The sequence below is a fragment of the Ruditapes philippinarum genome, unplaced genomic scaffold (assembly GCF_026571515.1).
Source record: "Ruditapes philippinarum isolate M1 unplaced genomic scaffold, ASM2657151v2 ctg5983_1_1_1_1, whole genome shotgun sequence".
NCBI lineage: Eukaryota > Metazoa > Mollusca > Bivalvia > Venerida > Veneridae > Ruditapes > Ruditapes philippinarum.
In genome coordinates this window covers 26,897-42,940 of record NW_026854948.1, presented here as the reverse complement: position 1 = coordinate 42,940, position 16,044 = coordinate 26,897, and the positions used below count along the sequence as shown (strand labels likewise).

The window sequence follows — 16,044 nt, the reverse complement described above, 5'->3', positions numbered from 1 at the left end:
GTATTGAAATGCAAATGTAGATTTCGTAGATTTCAAGTAGGCAAGCTAGATTTTAGAATTCATGGTTGATAGGACAAATGGGATTTGAAACTGCATTTCAGCATATGTTAGATAAATAACTGTTCATTTTGATATATTTATTTCATAAAGTTAACTCGTGCGATACAATGTTTATACGTTCACTGATAAAAAATAAAATTGAATCATCCAAAACCCAAACGAGGACATATCCACATTTCATCATGAAATAAGGCTGTTTTACTTGTGCTTTGGCAGATAACATATTTGTTTCATGTTTATGAATGCAAATTTTCTATAAAATATGGTGGCTGATTAACGCCATGTTGTATTTTCGCTATTTGCCTCAAGATGCGAAAAAGCGATAACACGAAGGTACGACATCGTTTAAAAGCACAAAAGCATGTCCGAATTGTTAACTTTCTTTTCAGGATTATCCGTAACACGGCATTATTACATGCATTTCAAAACTTGTGATTTTTACCTATAAGTCATCCAAAATTGACTTTATTAAAAATGACATTACAATGTTATACTACAAAAATGTCAAATTAAATTTTAAAAAAACTTGGGAAAACGTTCAACTTATGTATGCAATAAATGTAATGTGATAAGTATAGAGAATGATTATCATTTTCTTTTAGTATGTCCTTTTTACAGACAGCTTGCTTTTGGCCAAGTTTGTTAAATTCAAATCTCTTTTAAATTGTCGACACAGTAATGTTATCAATAAACTTGCAAAATACGTTTACAAAACTTATCTTTTTGGCGCGAAAACAATATCAGACGTGACTAATGTAATAAGAATTTGTTTTATATATGTTAAACATCATATTTAGTATCTTATTGTTTTGTTATTGTCGGCAGAATTTGATAGAATAAGTTAACATGACTGTATGCTTTTTTTCTTTGTATTTGTACCGCCAGTGTATCTATGATATATTGGCGATGGATATTTATGTTTTGCTCAATAAAATATTGGATCGAATATATATCTAAACAGAACGATCTATTTACAAACAATATGTGTAGGGAATTATTAATATGTGTTTTTATTTGCAATCTGTTCTTTTATATTTACTACCATATACAGTTTACAACAAATGGGATCAAAATAATATGGCAAGATTACATTTTCACAGACTTAGAAATCGTAAGATATGTCAGAAAAAAATAAAAAAGAAAGACCAAGTGGATAAATGACAAATGTACATTATACAATCGAAGAATTGTCAACTTCCAGTGTATGCTTTGACACCGTGATTTTCAAAAAAAAAACAATTAAAAAAAACAATTGCAAGACAGTTTTAAATAATATTTATTATATTATTGTGTATCTAAATAATCATAAAAATGAATTGTGACAAGAGTAAGAGAATCAAAGTAAATATTCAGACAAAAATAAAGTATTGATTTATTTAACTTATCGTATAATCAATAAATCTAGAATTCACTCAAACAAAATAGATACTGCGCCAAAGGTTATTTAATGAAGAAGTAAATTGTTTTTCCAAAACTTATATTCTTAAAATTACAAATACAATAAAAAGAAATAATGTTTTATCAAAATATTTTACCATAATATCAATAACAATATTCCATAAATAATTATTTTATCTAATTTGTCAAAAACATACAGTACGTAAATACGAAATAACTAAATTAAATATTGCAAAATAAAATGATAAAAATATATAACAAATCTCTACAAACTGGCATTAAATGAGCAATTGGTCTACAACTGAGGTACAACAGCTAATACAAATGGTAGAAATATAGTAACTGAATCATACTTTCTATATCTACATTTATATAGACGCAGTGTTAACTGTCGTATGAGTGTTACAGCAAGGAAAACAAGATGGTTTACAAAAAAATCAGTCAAATGTTCTCACTCCCCTCTCAACTTATGCACATTATCCACCACCGTGATTATTTGGCCTCGTTTCTGAAAATCGTCTCCTACTGGTTGCTAACGGTACATGTAAAAAAGAAAACAAACCAATATTGATAAATGCTAAAAACAAGAGATTGCTGTTCAGAAACTATATCTTGATATTAACCGGTCCTGTTTTACAAGTAGATAAGGTGGTTTACCCTAAAGTGAATACCCGAAATAATAGAAAAGAATCGGTATTTAGGACAATATTTTTTTAAAATGACCCGCTTTCACACAAAACCAAAACATCCGCAGGGAAATTCCAGCCCGGGCCTGCGCTTTCGCGCAGTCTGTTTCAGGACCAGGGCCGTTTGGGGTCCCCCCAATTAACCCAAAAATTTTTTACAAGTCAAAAACTGAAAACCCGAAAGAAATGACCTGCCAGACTCCCGGGTTTGTGCAGGCTGGTCTGAATCCATGCTGGTCGCAAACCCATTATGTTGGTTTTGTCGTGACGCGGCTCAAATGATCATACGAGGCGTGTTGCTTACATTAAATGTCATCTTATTTGGTACGTATTACAAATTTCAACAATTAGATTACTTATACAAATTGCAGGTAAGTTTCGAAATCCAAATATTTATAAAAATGATTGATAAAAGCTCAGATCTCATTTTTCCGAAAGTAAAAGTTGTTTGTGTTACAGTTGGTTCGTGCAATAACATTGTTGTCGGTTTTCAACACATACATTGGTCATTTGCAATTATTAGGTGTTTGCTTATTCAGCAATGTAATCGTTATGTCAAAATACTGTTTAATAACATAAGTAAATATTAAGCAAACTTACTTTTAATACAGCTGACCTCTGAAAGAAAGAAAAAAAAATATTCATTCAGATCAGATCTATAATTTATAGTATACAGAAAATACACCAAATGACGCACATATAGTTTCTCTTAGTGCAGGCAGAATTACACTAAGTTAAGGTAAAGCTTAAAAATAAAGTTGTGTCATTGAGTTGGAGAATACGAAATGTGTTAGCACTGGCCGTACCCTTAATCGAAAAAAACGAACATTTTAGTCACACCTAAATGCAGAGCATTAATAACTTGTCTCGAAAGAAAGACATATGAGAGATGACACATATCATTAATACAAAGTAAGCAATACACTGGTGTCACTTCCCGTTCAAAAAGTGAGCTGTTCCAAACATGAAAATGACAATGACGTTTTTAGAGTCACGACGTCTAGCACAACTCATTAAAACTCATGCTTGTTTGAAACCATACCATATGCAATATTAATCAGAAAATGGTCCTTGTGAACAGCTTTATACATAACTATTGTTAAATCTCAAAAGTGTTAAATATACCTCATCTTCAATTATTGTAAGCATGCTTTCAAAACAGCCCATTGGTCATTGCAATAATTCAAACAGCATTCAAACCTGCAATTCATCATCACATGTATCTGAACCACATGGGTCAGAATCCCTCTTTATCTGAAAATTAAAAAATATATACAGATTCAAGCTTAATTTTAAACAAGATCTTTTTTTGAATAATGAAATGCTGAGTAACGTACCAATACTTTTTAGACATTTATAAATCTTTTAAAATCTCTCTCCATGTTCTTGGTCACCTAATTAGAATCGAACCACGTTCTATTTATAAAACTATGTACATCAATTGCAATTGATTTTAGATACTCCGGCAAACTAATGACAAAAATATCAAAATTAACTTTTGTACTCGAATCACGCTGAAGTGGCATTTGTTAAAGTCCCAGCATGAATTTCTGTATAAATTCTATATATTTTGGCTTTGAAGCGTTAATATATCTATATAATTATGTTGAACGAAATTTAAACACCGACAGAATCACCGAGTAGTTTTAAAACTAGTCATGTGACTTGAACAAAACCTGGAAGTAACAATTATAACAGATATTGTGGATATAGACTGATTGAAACAAACCTAAATAATTCATTTGACTTGTTCTTTAACGTTTCCAGAGTTCACTGTGACAAATATTGTGAAATCTTAACGCTCTAACATGACCAACGTGGGTCAGGTTAGGAAACCATCCTTTCATCTTTATAAGGAGAAAAGTTTTGTTCCTTTGAATGCCTAGTGTATATATTTGGAGAACATTTACAGGTTAATGAGTGAAAAATTCAAAACGAAGAAATGAAAATTTAGCCTGTTTCTCCCTTAGATGCGTTTTATTTAATAATTAAAAAGGAATTAACATATCTGCTAGAAAACCACGTTCTTAATGACAGAATCTGGCACAGAAATGTCACTAAACTATGTTTTAAACTCTGAAGAAGGGTTATCTATAACATCTTCCACGCGTCAAATTTTGTATTATACTTTGATTAACTATATCGCTTTGAACGGGATTCATGTTTCTTGTAAATAACTGACCATATCATACGCAACATTCAAGGTATGTCATAAGATATAAATGTTTTACCTATACAACACAGCCTTTAGCTTTAAATAGACTAGTACGAGTATACCTAGAACTTCTTTACGAAGAATAAAGCAGGCCAATTGCAATGCACTATTCACAGGGTAAAAACATAGTTACCATTTACTTCAAATAAGCACACTGTACCTGTTCTAACTCATCCTTCAACAACTTCAGTAGGCGACTTTCTTTGGCAGACACTTCTTCTTTTGCTTGTACTGGTAAAATTCAAAGACGTGAATGACATTTCAATAAAAGTAAGAACTGTCAAACGTTTAGTGTGCTCGAATATTGTAATAGTAACATCAACACAAGCTAAGCGGAAATTATTTCAGTGTATCGAATGTGATTTGGTATAATCCGCGTTATATTAACGGTTTTGGGATATTTACATACAATTATGCTCTTATTTTAAGTCATTTGTAAAGTTTTATCTTAATACTGGTGGTGTTTTTAAACAAGAGGGTTTATTTAAAAAAAAAAAATTTGACCCGCGTCACGAAAAAAAACCCAAGATAGTGGGGTTTGGGCGACCAGCAGGGGACCCAAAGGCCCAAAGCCGGGCGAAATTCCGCGAAAGTCTAATCAGGTTCCTTTACTTTTTCGTTTTAAAAACCCTATAAAAAGTAAAAGAAACTGATCAGCAAACCCAAGCAGGGATCCTAAATCAGACTGCGCGGATGCGCGGGCCTGGTCTGGATCCTGCTGGGTCGCAAAACCGATTTTTTGGTTGGGGTTTTTTTCATGACGGGGTCATATAAAAGTTTTTTTACAAATTTTTAAAATCTCCAAATGTAATGCAACATCAGGATATACATGTATAATGAAATCACCATGATCTGTATGATTTATTGATCATCTGAATAGTATTAAAGATTAAGTTGATACGAGCAAATGTATTTATATAAACAACATGTAAAATATTGAGCTTCGCGAGGCGCATAACGTTAGAGGGAATTCATTACTCATTGGATAGTTTGAAAATTATATCTCATGTAATTACATTACTATTTTTAAATCAAATAACATGTCATTTATCCAGCAGTAAAAAATAAAATTTAAAGTAGTCCGGCGCAAGGTAACGAACATTTCACTCGTAAATACCCCTAATGAAACCTCTGGAAATATAAGATGAGGAATAATATGAGCGCTAGGTGTTATAAAAATATCAGAATCATCATTATTAAACTGAAACATTTACAAATATTTTAAACAATTTCCAACTACATCAAATGTACTAACAAAACCTTCGATTTTATCATAAACTGTGTCTTTTCAGTCTACAAACTTTAACTTAAGATAACTGTTAAAAAAGAGTAGGGATAATGCCCTTCAATACAACTACATGTTTAATAATAAGAGTTTAGTGACGCTGCTTTTTAATACAATTTCATGTAAAAATAATAAAATCCTGATTACCTTGATTCTGATTCCAGTCAGCGATTACAAAGGCAAATAAAAAAACTGCCAGCAATTTCAACATATTTGTTTTTTTTGTTTTTTTTTTGAGAACCTCAACAACTGTTTAACACAAATTCTGGCTGACTTAAAGCAAGGTTATGTCGCAACTGCGTGCCTGATCAAATTTGAATACTTAATTTGTATGAAATTTTTGCTCTTAAAAATTACTGATGCAAAACGTAAGTACATTTTATGAAATGTTATAGATTGGTAATAAAAGGGTACATGTACTTAAAAGAGAAAAAGTTTCGTCATATATTTTGTGAGAAATTTCTTAAGTATTGAAACCAATCTGAAAACATTTCCTTTGACCTGACAAAGTTGTTTTGTTGCGCTTTTTTCTAAATCATATGCTGAAAAATATAGCCTGTATGTTCGTTCATATCACTGTGAATAAAATCGTTTATAAACAATTTTGATTGACGACACAATACCTTACGTTGTGTCCAATCATTCCCGTTAATGACATTATAAGCTTATGTCGTTTTCAGTTGATGCCTTTTATAGCATGCGTCGATAACAAGTTATCTGGCTTACGCTCTTTCCCATTTATGCCGTTTACAAAACAAAATGTTTACAAGATGTGCCATAAACAAGTAATAGCTTGCGTCGTGTGTAAATGATGCCCTTTTTATCTTGGGCCATAAACAAGAAACAAATACAAGGGGGGCTTAGCCCCTGAATATACACTGTATATCAGAATATCGAGTGTTTTGACGTTCTTTCTCTTTTGTATCATAGACAAAAATAAAAACACGTTCCCTGTCCTTACAATATGAACCCCCACACTAAAAAATGTATCCAATGTTGGAGCATCGGATTACTTCTTTCTTTTCTATATAATTATTTATTCTTTTCTATATAATTATTTATTTATTACAAGTTGTATAGATAGATGTATATTCCCTCATTTGCACTGCAATGACAAAAAATAAGTGGTAATGTTATAATTATGTTCATAGCTGGTCTTACTAGAGTTATTGAATTTGATAAGTTGGGCATACGTTAATATACACTCGCTTCATTTGAATCTTTAAACTGCAGCTCCTATATAATAACATTCATTGATCAAATGGCATCTAAATGCTATTTTACCTCGAAAGTATATTCGTAACTATAAGAGCTATTTTGCGCTTAAATTTTTTTGCCCTTGTTTTGTTTTTGGGATAAAGAAAAAAGTCAAGGTTTCCAATCCCCGAGGTTAACTTTTTTTAATTTCTCCAAAATATGATGCTATTTTAATTTTTTAAAAACCCAGAGTTATGTTTAAAACTTTTCCCCCTTTTGTCACATGCCAAAAAACTTTATTAAAATTTTAAACACCCTTTTGGGGGACAAGGGCTTTTTACCCCAAAGTAAAACGAGTAGGCGAAGTCTTTTACATTTCTTTTTAAATTTAACAAATTTTAATAAATCGATTTTTTAAATTCCCCAAAAATTATGATTTAAATTTGATTTTTTCCCCTCAAAAGCAAAAAAAGGGTCCCTTTGAAATTTAAAAATCTTTATAAAAAAGTTAAATTTGGACCCTTTCCTTTTTAAAAAAGAAAACTTTAAAAAAAGCGATGTTTTAAAAGGTTTATTTAAGGGGAAAAAAATTAAGTTATGAATATTGCATTAACGAATGCTTCAATTTAGTTCAGTTCAAATTTAATCAGATATGATGTCTGACTGTGTGTTGAATATTTATCTTAAGTGATTCATTTGACATGTTTTTAACTTATGCATGAGGGTGCATCCTTCAAGTAGGTGACTTTCAAATGATTTTTGCAAGATATCTGAAGTAGGATTAACACTGTTATTTGGGTTACAACTTTAACGTTTATGATGGCAATGTCTTGTCATTTTGTGACTTGTTTACACTATCTCCATTTAAAGTTCATATTTGAGCCGTGTCACGACAAAACCAACATAATGGGTTTGCGACCAGCATGGATCCAGACCAGTCTGATCAGGATCCATGCTGTTCGCTTACCAACTATATTACAAGTAGAGAAACTGATAGCGAACAGCATGGATCCTGATCAGACTGCACGGATAGGCAGGCTGGTCTGGATTAATGCTGGTCGCAAACCCACTATGTTGGTTTTATCATGACACGGCTCATTTGTACTTTGTACTAACCTCTTTAAATTTCGAGCGGAATAAAAAGTAACAAAAAATACTTGAGAACTAAATTTTAATATTCATGGCATGTCGGAGCAAATGAGATTTTAAGCCGCAATTCAGCAGAAATTTAAAAAAATGTTCGTTTTATGTATAAGATTTAATTTCATATCTCCAAGTGAATTCATGCGATACATTTTCAATTAATAAAATAAAATTCCATGTTCACTTTCCACATAAACCACAGTGCAAGATTGTAATAAAGCCATGTAATAATCAAAGGACTGCAAGCTTAGTGGTGTTTTCTGATATTTGCAAACTGAATCTATATATGGTCAAAGTCGTACTGTAAATCTGTAAGTATTTTCTTGTGCAAAGTTATATTGATATACTATAATTCATTTTGCAAGACACCGAGTATGCAACGACTGCGTTTAGGTCAAAGCCAGGCGAAAATTTTGCCGAAAATAGTTTTACCTCGCCCTATTTGATCGGGAAAGAACAGAACATATCTTTTATTTTCACCCAAGCATTTTTCAATACAATACGTGGAACATAACAAAATGTTTACATAACAGGTAATGTATAGTTTCGGTACAAAAAAAAGAATATTTTTTAACAGAGTACATTGCATATGCAAAAAACACAATGAAGAAGAAAAGAATAGATGTACTAAAAAATACAAATACCTTGTTCTAAACTATTAAATGAAATATCTAGCAGGGTCAATGTATACCATTAATTTATTATGACAACAAGTTTAACAAGTTTATTTATCTTTTCCCAGAAGGTCATAGACCCATGTGGTACAATATGCAATATATATAATATGACAAACGTGCATCAAAACTAAGTTGATATGATCTCATACATGCATTACAGTAGCACATTATACATAGGAAATGAAAACATATATTCACCTATTACATGACGAACATGTTTATAATAATTCACCTTTTCGTCGTATGTGTCAAAAGTATACATGTATATGCAACATAGGATTTAAAAGAATAATTAAGTGTAACAAAAATCCAATTGTACTGACTTTACATATTAGATTCGATCTATCACTAGTGAAGTAGATAATTTGACAGATTAAAATCTTTCTCAATTGAATATTGAATTTAAATCATGTTGATAACGAAAGTGTGAATTTTACATACATTTTTACATACTGCATACACCATTTTTGACAATAATAATATGTAAAGCATTTATTTAACAAATTTGATTGTGCACGGGAGATAATTGCTATGGTCTTATCGCTCGACCTGTATATCGAGTTATGTAACATCCACCGCACTATAGCTTTAACAATATATTGACATACAATATAATTTCTTAACATAATTAACGGCGGTTATCTAATAAAATGGAACAAATTTGTATATAAATGTCTATTCTTCAAACAATTTGGGTAATAGATAGCGAACTTTACATTTTGTGCGATTTTGTTTGGGAGCTAATCAATATGGTCATATCGTCTGACCTATATACCGAGTTGTGGAACGTTCAATGTACAGTATAGGAATAGACACCGCTATACCGATATGATGGAATATAATATAATTTCTTAACATAATTAACTGCAGTTATGTAATAAAATGGAACAAATTTGTATATAAATGTGTATTGTCCAAACAATTTTGGTAATAGATAGCGAACTTTACATATTGTGCGATTTTTTGGGAGATAATCAATATGGTCATATCGTCTGACCTATATACCGAGTTGTGGAACGTTCAATGTACAGTATAGGAATAGACACCGCTATACCGATATGATGGAATATAATATAATTTCTTAACATAATTAACTGCAGTTATGTAATAAAATGGAACAAATTTGTATATAAATGTGTGTTGTCCAAACAATTTTGGTAATAGATAGCGAACTTTACATATTGTGCGATTTTTTGGGAGATAATCAATATGGTCATATCGTCTGACCTATATACCGAGTTGTGGAACGTTCAATGTACAGTATAGAAATAGACACCGCTATAACGATATGATGGTCTTAACTTGATTAACTGTGGTATCCTAATGAAATGGATTAAACTGCGATATTTATGTGCATTGTCCACACAAATGTATATGGCGTTAATGAACTACTTTATATGAAGAATAGATTGGAAACTTAAGGGGTACAATCTTGTCAAAAGCGAAATACAAGATTAGCTTCCTGGTAAATTGCACTATATAGTCTAAAATTATATTATATATTATATAGGATGTAACACACATTTACATGACTGACATAGAAAAAATATCACATATTCATATGACTAACATATATTGACCAACATGTCACTTGGAGCAATGATATAATAAGAGAAAACATACGCTGTAGTACTATAAGTCTAGCTTAAACAAAAATATAGACAGATATGAAAATCAATAACATAGAAATCAGCTCCATGTAAAATATCTGAGCGCATCACGAATGCTTTTGAAATATATATGCTCAGTTTTCTAATTAACAATTGATTTTCAGTATTCATTAATTCTATAAATTTAAACATATTTGGAGATCTCCAGTTACAAATTTGAATGTATTGTGTTATTAATTGAGAGTACATGCTACATTGTAATAAAAGATGGAATTCATCTTCTAACACATTGCAGAATGTGCATTTATAGGTACACTGACAGGTCTTTTTCAATACATAATCGTCAGGGCTGGGAATCAAAACTGAGTCGCATCCTACAAAATGTAAACAAAGGCCGCCATCTTGGAACGAAAAACGTATGTTTTTGTTAATTACTCTTTTTATTGGAAATGACTGAAAACTAGATATATGTATTAACACGCTACACTATTTTCCGCTTCGTTCGGTATATGTTGCTTGCACAACTATTTTGTAAAACAAAAGTTATAGCGAACTTGCAACTCGAAGCGGAGCAGAATTTTTATGAAAATGTGTGGATACGACGCAGTTCATATTGCTTTATCTATCGTTTTTTCCTTCAAATAAATTATATACTCATTTCAGAGTTTACCATTTACTTCGAAATATAATGTTGCATCATTTACTGAAAATTTCATTTAAAAGAGATGTTTATTCCTAAGAAAATAATGATTTTTACGAAATGATACGACGCAGTTGAAAATAAAATATGATACGACGCAGTTGTATTTTCATTGCAGGCTGCATATTGGTTCAGCTATTAAATTATGTGCTAGGTATGCCAACATTTCTTGTTTACAACTTAAGTCAAATGCAGAGGTCACTCATTGGTTCCACAAAAATGGAAAATGTAAAGGCTTCATTTTTCGGTCGCATTTTTATTCCTGTCATATAAAGCATCTAGAAATTCCGAAAAGCTGTATCAAATACAATATATACATTGAAACACGTGATCGCACACCCATATGACAACGTGTTCTAGTGTTGCCTTAGCATGCTTATAAACTTGTTTCAGTGAGTTCGAAATTAGGGTGGTTACTTTTTTCATTTACAGAATTTAGTATCAAAATTCTGAAATTTCTTGAAAAAAAAAAAATAAAAAAAAATAAAGAATTACAAATTTTGTAAAGGTCTCTTGCTATCTGAAGGGAAGTATGCACAAATTGCATGCCTACCTTTGTTACTTATAATTAGCAACAATTTCCGTCAATTCCGTTATTATGTCTTTTACGTGCCGATTTTATTGTACATGTATTCATTTTGTGAACAGATGAGCTTTATTATTTGAAACTGAACATTAAATTTTTAAGATTATATTATAAATGGTTATGCTACGATATATTTTTACAAGTATACGGTACTGTATGCGTTCCGTTCAGTCATTTTATGTTCTTCGCCACGGAACTTTACCCTGATTTTGCCGTATTGCATTTCTTTATCGCCGATGAGGAAATGTCTACGGAATATATTTTCTATTTTTGGACTAAAGTATCATTCTTCTCCATTAAAAAAAACTTTAAATTTTCAAAATTAAGTTACAAATGATAAAACTACAAATTATTTTGTAAAGAAGGTGTCCGTTTTGCAAAGGTATTTTACGCTTTGCACCGATAAAGATACAAATGTATGCACGACAGGATGTTTCAATAGTATTGAAGAAGTTTTCACTATATTGCAGACAAAATTTAGGTCAGATTATCGCATCGAATTTTCCACAGACTAGAGACATGGCATCTAAACATACCTTCAAACTAAAGTGTGATTTTTATTTGAAAATGAATTGCCTGAAAAATTAATCAGAGTTTTTCAGAAAATGACTTCAAAGAGGATTACCCCCTGTTTACATTGAAAATTTCTCTGCTATTTGAACCGAAATATCAAAGTAAAAATAATCTTAGAGATTAACTTATAAGGAAATATTTCATTTCAATAAGAAAGTTAAATGTTGTTGTCTTGATCATTAATACAAATATTTATAATCTTAAAACTTCACGCTAGAAGTTAATAAGAAAAACTAAAACTGCTTATTTGTACAGCTGACGTTAACAAATTGTTGAAAAAAAATCAGACAGGTGTTCGACCGAAGCTGAGCTGTTTATGTTTACTGAATTCAAATCACTTGAACTGAACTGCTATGAAGTCGAAAACCAACAGGGACTTTTTGATTTTTTCGTAGGCTAGTTTCAAAATGTCGATGGTTCTCTGCAGGTGCATCATTTTGCCTGAAATAATGCACAAAGGCGCACCTGAAGTCTTCGCCTCCAGTACAGCTATTGTGTAGAGTGAAAGTTTGAAAACAAACCTCAAACCCAGAACATGCAGAACCACAGTTTACTTAGAGCGTAGCTAACCAAATTAAATTCAGCTTCAAAGACTTCTATATTTTTTGCCAAAAATAGGGATAATATTGAACATACAGGAAAATATAAGAAATTATTTTTAAAAAAAATATGATAAATTAAGTAACATGTTCATGTTTAACAGTAAAGTAGCTTCCGCAATGTTAACTTTCAAATTAAATGTTATATTAAACATGACACAATGTATTCTAAATAATCAAAAGCAACAGAACATCGCTATACACCGAAAATAATCTGGGTTTTTGTTTATCAAGCGCAAGTGATTATTCCATAAAATAGACCTTTATTGCCAAAATTATCCCTGTTGAAAAGACTGTCAAAAATACAACTGCGTCGTATCATATTTTATTTTCAACTGCGTCGTATCATTTCGTAAAAATCATTCTTTTCTTAGAAAATGAACATCTCTTTAAAATGAAATTTTAGTAAATGATGCAAAATTATATTTCGAAGTTAAAGGTAAACTCTGAAATGAGTATATAATTTATTTGAAGGAAAAAACGATAGATAAAGCAATATTAACTGCGTCGTATCCACACATTTTCATAAAAATTCTGCTCCGCTTCGAGTTGCAAGTTCGCTATAACTTTTGTTTTACAAAATAGTTGTGCAAGCAACATATACCGAACGAAGCGGAAAATAGCGTAGCGTGTTAATACATATATCTGGTTTACAGTCATTTCCATCAAAAAGAGTAATTAACAAAAACATACGTTTTTCGTTCCAAGATGGCGGCCTTTGTTTACATTTTGTAGGATACGACGCAGTTTTGATTCCCAGCCCTGATCGTATGCGAGGAGCATCGCAGTTTTGTCATACTAGTACAGAATTTTCTTACACCTATGCATTTAAATATGGCTGTAGTTGAAATTGTGCAATGCATCTGTAAAATAAAGCTCTAAATGAATCAGTTAGTCTACCAGTCCAATTTTGAATAAATTGATCTTTAATTTTTTGTTTAACTAAACTAAGAAATATATTTGTGTTTCCGACATTTTGATAAATCCATGCATCATTAAGGCCAAGGTTACATGATAAATCTTTTACCAACGAACACCAGTTTTTCTTATTAGGAAATTGGTCTTTATCATTTTTCAACATTAGATATACCTTTGCTTTATATTTGTTTTCATTTGTACATATAATGTTTGTCCAATATTTAACAATGTTGAAATAACGTAATGACTGAAGTGAAAGTCTGCCCAGTTCACCGTATATGAAATCATTTTGTGTTGATTTTTTTACTCCAAGTAACTGTTTACAAAATGACAAATGAGTCCTTTCTGTACAAAACCCCACACTTCGCTGTTATGATTCAAGATTGGTAATATTAATTTATCAAATAGTTCTAATCTATGTTACACAGAGATATTTGTAAATTTATATAAGTACTTGTTCACTTTTGCGTGTGTAAAAGAACCTCCAGTACTGAATACAATAGCTAGGTATGTAATTCATCAGGAGAGTTTTTATAATAAAACATGGCATCAGTAGACAATCGGCCGCCTTTACGAAAAATTATAATTTTAGTTTCATCAGTTTTTAATTTAATATAAACAAAGATAATTAATGAAATGAAATTTACTCTCATTTAATCCAATGGTACATCCGCTGAATGAATTATTTCCATTGAAAAAAGCCCTTTAATCTTGAATCAATCTTGGTAACAGTATACAATCCGCCTCTAAGATTGGATGTCTTTTGTCGGCAGCTAAAACAACTTGAAAAATCTGCCTTATCATAAATAACTGTAATGTAGCTAACGATTTATTTATTTATTTATTTATTTATTTATTTATTTATTTATTTATTTATTTATTTATTTATTTATCTATCTATCTATTTATTTATTTGTTTCTATTAAAAAAAGAAAACATTATGTCATTGCGATAAAACAGTTATAGTATATGAAACTCGTTAGTTACGGGGGTATAACACTGGCTGGGTCGACATCTCGGGATGTTTCTGCAAAAAAATTGTCTCGGCCTGACGGCCTCGACATTTTTTTAGCAGAAACACCCCTTGTATCCTCTTAACTTACTCGTTTCATGTACTATAAGTATTACTTGTCTACTACTGCATAACATAAGCAGAAAAACAAGTCGTTTTGCAATGATAATATATTACCACTAATTTTTATACATACAATATCATCATCGCTCTGAAATACGAGAGTATCATTTGAAACAACGTTATCTCTCAAATTTAAAGAAATACCACCAGAATCTCTTTTGCTAGATTATTTGTTCATAGTTGTATGTAAAACGTAATATTGAAAATCATTAACATGCAAATCAACACTTTCATTTGATCAAGTTTCGGTAAATAGCACAATGTCACGTGAGTTAAATACAGACTGCAGTTCAGCCGATTTTAATTTATCAGTTCGTTTCGTTTCAGCAATGCACATCAAAGCGTGACATTCTTAGCTGTGGCCTACTGACCTGACCCTAGGCTTGACTGTATTGTTGACCATTATAGGGGAAACCTATCTCTACACGGTTTATCCTGTTTATTCTGCCGTGTAACACTAACACTCTGTCGTCTATATGATACAGCTGAATGCGCTCTTACTTTAGACGCAGCACGTGGATTACGTGCACGCCCACGACTCTGCCGTTGTGTAATCAACGTGTATAGATACAAATGCCTGGTTTACTTTCTCGACACTCAATGTTTTTGGAAGTGTTTCATGTACAGAGTCACTGTGTGACGGGATTTGACATGGGTATCATGGATATTTTGGGAATAATGAATTGAGTAAGGGGACTTACTAACTAAAGGGACTCGTGTATATTCGTTGGCTTAGGAACCGGCATGGACTCTGACTGTATAGTGTTAGTCTGAATGACATGAGTGGATTGGTGCACTGTAGGGTGAAGTTGTGTAGGAACTATTGGGTTGCCCGTGGTATCAGCTTATCAGTACTAAGGATGTGTTGATGAGGGGACATGTCGGAATCAGGCCCCGAAAAACTTGTCTGTGTAGGTTGAACAGAGTTATTACCAACGCACTCAAGGACATAGTTTGGTGGAGCAATTGTAGAGTGCTGGTAAGGTAGCGGGGATTGCGTATTGGACATAGGATTTAATATGTTGTGTGAAGGTGCAGGATTCGGACTGCGATTAGTATATCTTATATATATGTTTGGATTCTGTTTGACATTATACTGGGGATTAACCGTGACGTATGGATTACTTGAGGGAGAGTTATCCACAGAAGCCTGAACCCCGTAGCCTGGTAAGCTTGTCACTGCATGTTGTATGTTTCCAGATAGCGTCATCGCATGTTGACCAGTCTGCATGGAAATTTTACCATACATAACACTTCGAACA

At 31.8% G+C, this 16,044-nt stretch overlaps 1 long non-coding RNA gene across 1 annotated transcript; it reads right to left on the bottom strand.

The window, feature by feature from the left end:
- Nucleotides 1-3,313: 3,313 nt before the first annotated feature.
- On the bottom strand, nucleotides 3,314-5,945 carry LOC132741561 (uncharacterized). The gene is made up of 3 exons (XR_009627291.1): nucleotides 5,792-5,945; nucleotides 4,520-4,590; nucleotides 3,314-3,398 (listed from the first exon to the last, which is right to left on the bottom strand). It is a non-coding gene; the product is annotated as an uncharacterized LOC132741561 (long non-coding RNA).
- Nucleotides 5,946-16,044: the final 10,099 nt, after the last annotated feature.